The sequence below is a fragment of the Anas acuta genome, chromosome 1, assembly GCF_963932015.1.
Source record: "Anas acuta chromosome 1, bAnaAcu1.1, whole genome shotgun sequence".
NCBI lineage: Eukaryota > Metazoa > Chordata > Aves > Anseriformes > Anatidae > Anas > Anas acuta.
Window position 1 is genome coordinate 169,395,451 of NC_088979.1, and position 12,692 is coordinate 169,408,142.

Here is a 12,692-nt window from a genome sequence, read left to right on the forward strand (position 1 = left end):
CGCGGGGCAGCGCCGCTCCAAGCCCCAACAGCCGCCGACGCCTCCTCCCGGCCGGCCCTGAGGGACGTGGGGGATCCGCCCGGCCCCGGGGGCATCCCTCGGGGGTCGGGGCTCGGGGCCGGGGGCTGGGGCTCAAAGCAGCGAGGCCGGAGTGAGGCGAGAGCCCAGGAGCGGGCTGGAGGTGGCTGAAGCCCCGTCACCGTCACAGAATCACAGAATTTCTAGGTTGGAAGAGACCTCAAGATCATCGAGTCCAACCTCTGACCTAACACTAACAGTACCCACTAACCCATATCCCTAAGCTCTACATCTAAACATCTTCTGAAGACCTCCAGGGATGGGGACTCCACCACTTCCCTGGGCAGCCTGTTCCAATGCCTCACAACCCTCTCAGTAAAGAAATTCTTCCTAATATCCAACCTAAAACACCCCTGGCGCAACTTTAGCCCATTCCCCCTCGTCCTGTCACCTTTACATGGGAGAACAGACCAACCCCCACCTCACTACAGCCTCCTTTAAGGTACTTATAAAGAGCGATAAGGTCGCCCAAGCGCTTCTCGGCCCCCTCAGCGTGTTGATCACAGTGTAATAAACACAGCTAATAAATAATTGTAACAAATGATTGCCTTTCTTGCTTTATTCCCCCGGTGACATTTGAGTTCAGACTTTGCAGGCAGTGCTTGAGCAGCAGTAACCCGGCGGGGATGGGCGCGCAGACCTCGGGCAGGAGGAATGCATGGCCCCGGGACGCGATGCGCAGCGATGCCTGTGAGGACTTGGCAGAGATGAGATAAGCGCAGGGATGGCAGGAATATCCAGAACCGCGGCTGGAAAACGTGTTTTAAAAACATGGGAGTTCTGGGACGGCGCAGGGCATAAATCAAGCTCGGTTACTGGCGGGGGAAGTGGCAGACAATGCCCGAAGGCCACGTCGCTCCGTAATTACCTGTTTCAGGGCTTCTCATATCTTCCATTAATTTATCTAGCGCTGGTCGCTGTCAGAGACAGGATACTGGCTTTAAGGTACGGCTTCCTAAGCCCACACAGCTGCCCGAAAAAGCAGGCTTGCCTTTCCTGCAGGCCCTCAGCCCTGCAGTCCCAGCACCTGCCCCGTGCTGGTGATCCCATAGGGGAACAGACGTGAGTCACAAGCATGGCCTGGAGTGGGGTCTGCAGCCGAGGCAGGGCTGGCTGCACCTCTTGGCAGCAGCACGGCCTTGGGTTAGTTTAAATGGGTGTGAAAGTGTGTTTTTGCCAAGCCCTGGTCTGCTCCAGCGCTTCGGCTCCCATGGCCTTGGCACTTGGCCATGGATGCGGCTGGGATGCCATCGGCTGACGGCTCCTTTCCCTCTTCCCCTGTCCCCATCGTGCTGGCCCTTCTCAAACTCCTCGCCAGCTGCGTGCGGCTGATCCAGTAGTCCCCATGCTCCAGTGGGGTCAGTTGGGTGCTCTTCCCACACTGTTATGCCATACACATCTATCAAATCACCTCAGCACCAGCAAAACAACTCATGCCTAGCGCTAAAAGCAGTTAGTCTGGCCAGGGGTACTGAATCCTTACTATCTCATCAACTCAGATTGGTCTTTGTATTGAGCTTGGCATCTGGCATATTGGAATATAGCACAGCTTTTAAAAACAACTAATTAAGTTTAAGAGTGTAGATGTGAATGTGTCAGATCTTGAGCCTGCTTGTTGGCACTGGAAAGCTCCACGGTATTCAAGATAGCTTTGAGTTGAATGCCAAGTTACTTGAATGCAACTGGTATTAAAATGCTTGCTTGAAACAAATGAGCTTTGTGCTATCTGGCTTGCTGAGACCAGACCCAGGCCAAAAGGCAGTCCCACTAGGGATCTGCTGGACTTGCCTCTGAACCTGTCCAAAACCCACTGACCCCAGCTTTTGGACCTTTGGGGTGTAAGGCCCCTAACTATGATCATGATCACGGTGAAGGTTTTAAGTGAGTTGGGTGCACTGCAGGACGGGATTTCTGTTTTCCATCTACAAAGGTGTTTTTAAATGTTATCCACTGGCACACTTGACCGACACCCCAGCAACAAAAGGCATTGTGTGCATAGCCTGTTTGCTTAGCCACAGCCTCAAAACCCATCGTGTGTGGGTGGACCGTCGAGCTCGCTAAACGGACTGCTGAGACAATAATCTGCCACAAGGGAGCTTCAGTCCATCTGTGCAGTATCAGTTGCAAGTCCTGGGCTCCAATTTATATGCTCTTGGGCAGCAGGGCGTGACATTCACCTTGTCTGTGAAGCATTGTTTCTGTTGATGACACTGGAAGATTTACAGTGCAGTTTTCTCCAGCTGCAGTGAAAACTGTGGGGGGAAATACATATAAGTTCTTTTTTGATATATCTTCGTATATGAATTCACTCCTCAAATAGAGCTCAGTTTTTAAGCCTACTAATTTTGACAGTGTCCTCTTTTTTTTTTTTTCAGATGTGACACTGAATCAAAAAATTCATATGACAGTCCAAACAGAAGTGATGCCTTTCAAATTTGAGTTGCTTGGTGCTTGCAATAATGTATGCAAATCCTATCAAGTATTTTGCAAGACTGCTACTTAAAAATTAATTGGTTTCCCTATTCTACTTTACAGGTATATTTCTTGTAATGAATTTTAAACTAATCCAGGTGATCTCAGTTTGCAGAACTGTCATTTCAGTATAGTGCTTTCTAGTCATAGCTAAAAGACTCAACATACAGAAGCATAAATATCACCCCACAGACTGCATTATTAGGACAGTAATTCAGCTTAATGAAGCTCAGATAAAATCTGCTAATTTATCAGGCCTATGTTTTATTTAGAACAGCACCAACAATCACAGATTGTCCTCCTAAAGCACAACAATATGTTGTCACTTGATATACTACTGCCTGGGCCACTTTAAACACCACCTGCATTATAATTAATGCCATATACCCACTAAAACTTCCAGAAGATTTAAAATGAGAAATAAGTCCTCCTTAGGCATCTACTTTCAGCTTCCATCTCTCCAAGGTTACTGTCCTTTTACATTGCAGTATGGACTGGGTGGATGTTAAGCATCAAGGCTTTCTAACTGGGAGCTGGAGGGGGCTCTGTCTTCTGCTGGTGGGACTCGAAGGCCAGGCAACACCCTGATGCATGGTTACACTTCCCCCATGGATTTTACTGTTCCCAAGCTACTCAGTCCATTTTTTAAGGTCTCTCCCACTTTTCCACTTTCTCAAAAGGATTTCTTGATCTTACATAGGTATGACTCTTCCAAGGCTCTTTATTTGCTTATTAGGTGCTGCACAGAAACCCGTAGGCTACCAGCCTTGGATTATTTTCAGCCCCCTCTGACAGGCCTCTTAAATAGTCAACCAAAGAAATAATGCTGCATGTTGTAAACAACGACAGCCAGGTCTCAAGATAAAGTTAGTAAGAAGGTTTTTGAATGCATGCTTGTTCTTAAGGAGAATTAATGAAGCATTAGGTAAAAATAATGAAGTTAGAAGCCACAAAATGTGGCACAGGAGAGAGATTTAAAACACAGACAAGCACTATGAAGCTTTCGATCGCTCATTCCAAGAAATAATTAAATTGAGTGAGAAATTAAGCTGGCAATCAGCTACCATATGATCACAAAGACAGCTGGCAAGAGGATGAAGATGCTTTTTATTGAAATGAACAATGAAGTTCAAGTAGCAAGCAGTGCTACAGATGCACCTGTGAAGAAAACAAGACAAAATGTTTTTTGTTTATTTAACGAAGCTTGGTGACGCAGGTTGAATGTCAGAATGTTTTTAAACTCTAGCCCATTCAAGCCACTTGAAAGTGGTGACTCAAGTAATACAATCAAAAATAGTAATGGGCACTCTGTGTTCCAAAACACAATTCATGTGGAAAAAGTATTAACAAAAAGCAATCACAGGTGACTATAACCTGAGTGATAAACAATTATTTGTTATGTAAGAGGAAAAACAATATTTAGTATCACTACTACATTCAAGGATAAAATTCAGCTTTAAGATACTTTGTAGTTTTGGGGAGTCAGTTTAGAGAAATGAAACATCGGGTATAGCTTTCAGAAATTGGAAATTAAAGCTAAGCTTCCTAAATGGCAAAAGGGGTGTGAATAATTTTATTAATTTGGCAAGGATTAGGACTTTCCACCACCACAGCTGAAATAACCCTTAGAAATAGATACTGAATTTCATAAAGGTGGACTGCGTCACAAGGTTTTGCAGCTTCTTTTGTTTATTTTCATTAAAATGTCACTTTATGAGAGTGATCACAATACCATAGGGATGTATGGTTGAACGGGATTACAAGGGGAAGTTCAGGAAATTCAACCCCTGCTCTAAGAAAGAAGCAAGGTCTTTGCAGCATCCCTGCAGACCTTGGCTAAGCCATTCTTCAAACACATGTGGTAGCGTAACATCTCCCTTGTAGGTCATCTGTCCCAGAGTTTTTTAGCTACCTATTGGAGTTAGAAAGACTATCTCAACATCTTATTTAAATCATTAACAAAGAGAGAGCTATCCATCACTGTTTTTATAGCAACCTTTTGGGTATTTGAGGTCTCATTGTTCCCCCATTCTCCTCTCTCCCAGACTAAACAAGAGGATAACTGATAAAACATGCTATAGAGTTTACATTAACTCCATCAGTGACTGCATGGTGTTTACATGTTTCTAAAACATCCCCTCAGCCCTCTGACTTAGAAACTCGGAGAGCTCATTAAAATGGGAAATTGAGCAAACACTCGCTCCACCGCTATGGCTGCTGTGGCTGCCAAGGCCCAAAATGATCCGGTCTGTACACAAGCCTTGGTCTTTTCACCAGATTTTGGCCAGGCTGTTTCAAAAGGCAGCGTGTTAAAGCAGCAGGAAAGCTAAAAGCAAGATAGGGCATGGACTTGGAGAGCCCTGTAACATTTCACGCTGCTTTTCTATTAAAATACAAACAGTAGTGCAGAGATCTCAAGAGCTTCTCATTTGTTTTTTCTTGGCCAGAGGACAATAAGGAACTAAGAATATGCCAAATTTCAAATATTTTCAAAATCTATTAGCCTTTAAAGTACTAATATGTGACCTCAGCGAAAAAGCTGATGGCTTGGCAATTCTCATGGCCAGGCTGGATTCAACTTCAGTGGCAAGGGAGGAGCCAGATTGCCTCCTTTTCTGCTTTCTGCAGATTGCAGAAAGATTGCAGATTGCATTATTTTCACCTTTCCTGTTTTCACCAGTGTTTTCCAGGAAGATTTCCATTAATGACCTGCGCGGTATTTCTAATTATAATTGCTATGAATTTGCAAGATGCCTCTAGCTCCTGGCTGCTACAGGAACCATTTTGGTCACATCTGGAGTCCTGTGGTTCTCTCTCCCCCTCTCATTTTCTGTTTTCACATGTCTTTGCAAGTGCTGGTCATGATCCTGTAAAGGCTTGACCACGCACATAGCTTTACCTATGATTAGTCCCTGTGGGACATACTAAAGCTTCAAATATGCTTTAGGACTGAAATCAAAGAGTTCCTGCCTAACAATGTTTTGAATTTGGCTTATCTGTAACATTTTTGTAGCAAAATATAATTATTCCATGATATTCATTAAGCAAATTGTTTGTATAGCAAAAACAATGCAAAGACAAGTCGCAGAGGAAGAAGTACAGTTTGTAACAGAATACCCTTTTAAAATCAGAATAATTAATTCAGAAATCATGTGTTTTTAGTTTGCCTAAATTCCAGCTGAAAACAGTGGTAATTTCAAATGATCAAAGCAAAGCAATAAAGTTGAAATATAACCAGCACAGAGCATCCACTCAGGCCTGTAGTTTCCACAGACCAGTAAACTTTCTGTTTACTCATTTCTCCCATTTGTCTTGAATTAATAGCTCAGGTCTGTTTAGTACCACAGGCAGCAATGACAATTACACTTTGATTCATACTTGGTGACTTGCTAATTCAAACAAGGGCATTCCAGCCTCACAGGCGCACGAGTGCAGGCTGAAAACAAGCAGGAACCAGTTCAGCAGCCTCCCTCCGCTGCCTTGTGAAGAAATGTGGTGGGGATGTGCGTCTGCCATGGACAGATACAACCTTTGGGCAGTGTTACCAGGAATCCTTTTCCAGCTCCTAAAATGCTTAGTTTTGTTCAGCCCCTTAGTGCAACTCTTTCATCAAAATCCTCGAAATGAAGGGATACCTGGAAACTAAAAATAACCCATGTGATCTCTTCCGTGCTCACATGTTCACACACTTACAGTCATGCCCCAGATCTTGGTCTTGATTTCTCTAGCTTAAATCAGTCACGAGATAACAGAGCCCAGAGGAGGCTCCCAGCCATCCCATCTTGGCGTTGTGCTGGGAGCAGTCAGACTTCACGCTCTTTTGAAGGGAGATAAAAAGGGAACGGAAAGAGGAGATTGTGCTTGTCTTCTTTTTTTACGATGCTGCAAACATGTGGCCACCTACCCACATGCACAGTCTTACTGAAAGCAATGGAGCTACTCGCGATTTTAAACGTGGACATTTTAAATTGGAGGATTGGAGACTTTTGATGGCAATGTAAAGCTATAGAGATAAACCTGCTCCCTTCCTGACAGTTTTGGGATTACCATCATCCCCTGGTTAGAGTTTGACAGTTTCCCAGAATATTCAAGAAATAACCCTTTTCATCCCAGAGAGATGTGAATGTCTCTGATCCAGCTTGGCGAGATGACGAAGGATGGTCCAGCACCAGACTAGAAGTACAGCCTTCACCAGGGGGGTATTTCTGCCACATGAAGACACTGCTGTGGGTACCCACTGAAAGTTTCACATTGCCTTTGAGAGGATTTGGATGGGGCTCATAAAGCGATTCTCAACCGTACTTGTGTGCATTTTACTTACAGGGTACACGTGACCCTGTCAGGCAGACGTGCTCTCCGAAACAGAGACATTTGCTAGCAATTTTCCTTTCTGTTGACTATAAAATGCATTATCATGCAGACACTTTCTTGTTGCAGATATAAAAGGGTAGATCTCACACTACAAATGAAGAACAAATATTTCATATGTCTGTCACATGTTCAACCAGAGGGTTTCAAAGAGCTGTGTGAATGTCAGGGAGTGAGTCTCGCCATCCCCCTCATCTCCTTCCCAAGACCAGATTTCTGTGGCACGGACAGATCAGTAGATGTGCCAATACCAGGGAAAGCTGAGAGCTGAGAGCAGTGCTATTACATCTGGCAGCCTGTTGCCTGCAGCAATGGGCTTTTTATCTTCAGATATAGCCAGCCCTAGCAGCGCCAGGCCACAAGTCTGTCAGCATCCAGGTCCAAAAGCCCTGGCTCAATAAGCAGGTGAAGAATTCATCCTCGCTCGCACAGCCCATTGGTGTGAGTAGTCAGACACAAGTATAAGTAAAGGCTGGCATAAAGGAAGCTTAGAGGCCTGGGAGCACTGCCATCTAATTCCCTGTAAGCACCGAGGCCTTGCCAGGGTGAGCGGCGGAGCTGCTGTATGAGAAAATAGAGCATTAAGGAAATATTCTATAATAAAGAGCACGGAAAACGGGCATTCTCCGACTTTTAATTTTCTTCCTAATTGTTAGCAGTATGTAAAAATACTCGGGGCAGTAAAATTAACTAGGACCTTCTGTTTTAAGTATAGAAACCACAACTGTGGAAGCTCAACATGTTTGTGAATACCACGAAAATGTGAGGCCTAATGCACTGTAGCTGCAACCCGACTCCCCGCATCTGTCCCCGAACGGGTAAGTCGCTGGGGGAAGGGGCCTTCTGATCAGGGAATCGAGACCACATTCTCATTTCCTAGACAAAGAACAACAAGTTGGCCTGTCATCCTGTCTAGAAATGTCATTTTACTCTGTTTAATAGCACGTCTGGATGTGACAGATAGTAAAGACCCCCTCGAAGCTGTCCCCCCAAGTTGAGGACTTTCTAGATCTTCCTGACAACCATCCACTGGGACAAATATCCCAGTGCTGCTTGACAGGACAACAGATCTGGAAGCTTGCTGCTGAAATGCTGGTCAAATTCAGCCTCAGCACAGGGCCCCATGTGTGCCCAGCCAGCCAGAGCACTGGGGACACATCGGGGCTCCCCCGTGCTTGCCCCCCAGCCACCAGCCCAGCAGGCAGCAGAGGAGCTGCCAGCTGCTAATGCAAGGTAATTATTATTTTTCCCCTTATACTTCTGTGGTGCTGCACATGATTAACATTTTTTCACACTTCCAGGAGGATGTGACCACCTTTGAAAAACATACCCTAGACAGGGCTCTCTTTGAGCCAAATCTGGCCTTTCACATTTGGTTCATGTCCCATTCTCCAGCCTAGGAGCTTCCTGATTCCCACCGCTGCTGTCATATTCTTCCTCCCCTCATGCAAGAGACAGGAAGGAGTTCAGGGACCATTAAGAAAGAGAAGTGAGAAACAGGCAAGTTGGCCAGAATCGAAAGCAAAGAAAAAGGTAGCATTTTGAGTAAGAATCAGACAGATTTTTTTATCCAGAATTTCTGAAAAATCACAGAACAAATGGCCAGATGCATTTCTGGGTAGAAAAAGAACACATGTCTAGGAAAGCTGGGATGTATGTTTCTAATTTTGAGGCAAGATTTAGAGAAAAAATATACTTTTTTTTTTTTTTTTTTTTAAAAAAAAGAAAGAAAGTTAAGGGAGAAGTACACTAGATGAAAGGACAGCTAAGAAAAGCATATGTATCAGGGCTGAGAAGATATTGCTAGAAAAGAGAAAAAAAAATGAAAATATGGTGCTCCTTTTTTATATCAAAACAGTGGAATGATATGCTCAGCATCTTGAATCCATAATTCAGCTGATTTAAAGTCAGCCTCCTGGCTTCATGTATGGAGGGAAGAAGATGTGGTAGGTGCCTCATATCCATGAGAAGCCCAGCAGAGCCATGGGCTGCATGGGGCCACGCAGCGGTGAGAGGCTTTTGTGCAGCTCTTGCTTTCCCCTACCTCAAATGTAGCAACAGCAGTTTGGGGGGGGAAACAAAAGATGACCAGGGGAAAGAAAGCACATTTGCAGTTAGATGAAGCAGGAGCACCTTCCCACCCCGAGGGGAAGAAGCTCTTGATGCCTTCCCCTGCTGCCATCTCATCAGGCTGCGGGTGAAGAGGTCAAAGCCTGAGCCCTGGGCTGAGGTGGGACAAGCTGGCGTTGCTTACTGTTAGCTTGTTCATTAACAAGAAGACATGATAGTATAAACAACAAAATACAAATGGGACATGTTTTGGTCTCAAAGAGAAGTGCTTCTCAGCTGGGAAATGCCTCAGGGGGCTGACCACAGCCCCTCTGCCCTGCGTGCAGGACCTGACCAAGACCTCGTTACTTCTCTGGTCTCTATCACCAGCTGGCCACAGGTCAGTATTAAGGTCACAAAGGAAACCATAAATCTGACATTTGATATACTTCTGCCTATTTGTTGGTAGTCTTTTATATATAATATGCATAATATCATGTTGAATTTATAGGAGCTGGACCTACACAGTTGAATAATTCAGCTTTCCCATTCGGTCTCTAGTCTGGTGCTCTGATAACGTGTTTTAGACATTAGTTATTTCTGGGACCTCTTTTACAGTGAATCCATGCATTCCCTTCCAAGCAAACCCACATATGCTTCCCGTTAGCTCCAGAAATCACCCTGTCGTGGCAGCGTGGACACCCCAGCTTTCCTCTGCTCTTCATCATCCCCTCACCCCATCTCAGCAAATATTGCCCCACAGCCTCCCCTCTGAACTGTCAAACCACAGGCGTCACATTTGGCATCTACAGGTATAGGTATGTGGGCACACAGCCTGCTCGTGAGGGAGACAGCTCTGAGAAGAGAGGACCAGAGCTGCTTTGCTCTGCCTGCTTGGAAGCCAGGGATCACCGCCTGGGCTGGAGGCCTCCAGCAGCACAGACAGAGTCACATCTGGCTTGGAGGCTGTGCTACATCTACTAATTACTGTTCAGTCTCACCTTTAAAATTGAAATATTTAATTAATTAAATGTTATGGTCAATGCTTATGTTTATATTTTTAAACTTGTTTTCCAACATCAGGAAAACAACAACATTATTCTTACAAAATAAAAGTCTTTTCCTATTTTATTAGGTCTGAGCGATTATTCTTCACTGTGGATCACTGAGGATCCAAAATTTTGATGTTGTCAGCATTTGGATAGGGAGAAATAGTGGCCTAAGATGTAAAAATAAGTTTTACACTGCCGTGCTTTTAATGTGAAATGTCGCCGGTTGCAGGATATAACAAACTGCAGAGAGATCCTACAGAGCGAGCGTCTGGTATTTTCCCACCACAGCGATGTCCAAGCCCTGATGTCATGGCCATAGATTGATTTTTTAAGGCTTTAGAGAGGTGCAAACGCTGAGCTTCTGGAAACTGATATAAAATCCTTGTGGTAAAGGAACCAAACTCAGAAGCGAGTTTGTAATTTTTACCCAGTCCTTCTTCTTCCAACGCAGCCACAGGCTCGCTAGCAGAAGTCTCACTGGTTTGAGACGTGAGGAGGGGGCCAGCGGGACACACGGACAAGGCTTTGAAGAAGGACATCGCGTACCTCCTCCACAGCCTGACCCCTATTTCACAGAATCGCCTCGAAAACCACAGACACCCTCATCTCCAAAGGAGAAGCTGGGGGGAGGGAGGCGGCGGAGGTGAAGCAGATGCGTCCAGCCTGGGCTGGTTTGCAACCTATGACTCCGGCGCTGGGCGCAGAGCTTGTGCCGTGCTCCCTCCTTGAGAGGCGCCTCAGATGGGAATGGTGCCGCCAAATCACCCAGGCGCAGAGGCCGGCGCTAACTGGCTGTTTACCTCTGCCTCCTACCGCAGCACATAAGTTATAATCAGAGGAAGGAAACTCCTCGGAGATCTGAAGGCTTTAATTGTTTCAGAGCGCAGATGGTTTGGATTACAGCACATCAACACAGCTCAAGGTCAGTTCGTAGTTCAGCAAGAGCTGCTTCGGCAAGTGGGTTTAGTCTGCTTGGGCTTCTTCTGGGGAAGCTTTAGCAGCTTTGTTACTTATTTTACGGATATTTCTAGGCTTAGGAGACACCACAACAGGTGAAACCAGAGGAGTGTAGGTTGCCACAGACATTTCCTTTATGTCTTGCACTGGGCAATTTTTAGAGCTGCTAAATATAGCTGTTTTCCACCAACATTTGAACATTTTGTTTCAACATGTTTTCTCTTCTGCTGCTGACATAAAAATGCTCTGTACAAATTCACGAGGACACTGCCCACAGCTCTGATTTTCTTTACCACACCGAGATCTGTCCCACAACCGGCTGGGGATGTAGGTTGGATACAAGCAGTCATCCTCGTCCTCGGCCATCGATCCAATCTGCCCCTCTCCCAGAGGTTCCTCGTCCCCCCTGCAGACAGCTCAGCTGTTCACAAAGCAGCTGCTGAACTGCCTCAGTTTAAGGCTTAGATTGTTAGGATAAACTGGAACCAATTTTGATACTTTTTTTTTTTTTTTTTTTAATAGCACCAGGCTGAAATCTGCCACAGCAGAGCAGCTGCTTGACACGCTGAGCCATCCCTCGGGGCGAAATGGAGCTCCCCAGGAGGAAAACAGGCTTGGTACTGCTGCAGCCCTACCAAGGTGGATGTCACTGGTCGGGAGCTGGAAACCTCCCTGGAGGAGAGGAACACAAAGTGCTCGGGGGAGCTGCCAGCACTGCCTACTGCCAGGTGCCACCCGCACCGCGGATCTGCTCTGGTGGCACGGGCAATCCTGCCAAGGCTGGATGTTAAAACACTGCACCCAGCAAAAGCAACACGTGGTTTTTGTTTTAGAAGGGATGGCCTTTGTTTCTTACACCTTGTCTTTGAGTTGCACTGATCAGTGCTCGCTCCTGTCAGCAGCATGCTGCCTCCTTCACCACCTCCTCAGCCTGCAGTTGCAGGGCCAGACCCTAAGAGGCCAGGGGGCATTGAAAAATGGGTTGCACTGCAAGCTCAGAAAGCAAGCAGTGAGTATGTGCTCTATTTGAAGACCTCAAAATAAGTCAGAAACACCACATAACACCAACTCTAAAGAGCTCTTTGCTGCAGGCATTAGGGCATCCACCTTCTTTTTATTGGGATCTGGAAGCTTTTTAAAAAACTATGTGTCTCTTTCAAATACCTGCTTTTAAGTTAACTCAGGAAAACTCTGCAAAGCTTTTCAAAGGAGGCTTGTGGCAGTGAGCGTTTGAAACACAGAGGCACTGCCAGAGTTTGTGGGGCTGCCAGAATGGAGCAGAGCGAGCTGCCCCAGCACCCCGGCCAGCAGGTTCTGGGGGGCGGCCTCTGACATGGTTTTCAGGTCAGCATATTGTGAATTTCCAATGCAGACATTTCCAGAAGACTGTGGCAAGAGCGTTTGTAAAGAAGGGGCTGTTCTTGGAGGAAAGCAATTTCCTAAGGAATCTGTTTCCTCATTAAAGCGCCAGAAAGGTGGAAGGTTTTCCTAAAGCTGGCACTGAGGGCGTATCTGCGACACAAAGATAATTCCTGGAAGTAACGGGCGAAACTGCCAAATCTAACTACAGCAGAACTGCCTGATTTTTATTTTTTTTCCTTATTAATTGCAGCCAAAAACCACAGGTGACTCAAAAGAAATGAAAGTGTGAGGAAGAGTGTGGAATGACCAGGAAATACTGCCCTTACGCACTTTGTTTCAGTACAGTCTGGAGGA

At 45.7% G+C, this 12,692-nt stretch overlaps 1 protein-coding gene across 1 annotated transcript in view; it reads right to left on the reverse strand.

Moving 5' to 3' along the window:
- Window positions 1–12,692, reverse strand: part of RASSF3 (Ras association domain family member 3) — an 88,335-nt gene that overhangs the window by 47,960 nt on the left and 27,683 nt on the right. The gene's annotated exons all lie outside the window — the stretch shown is intronic.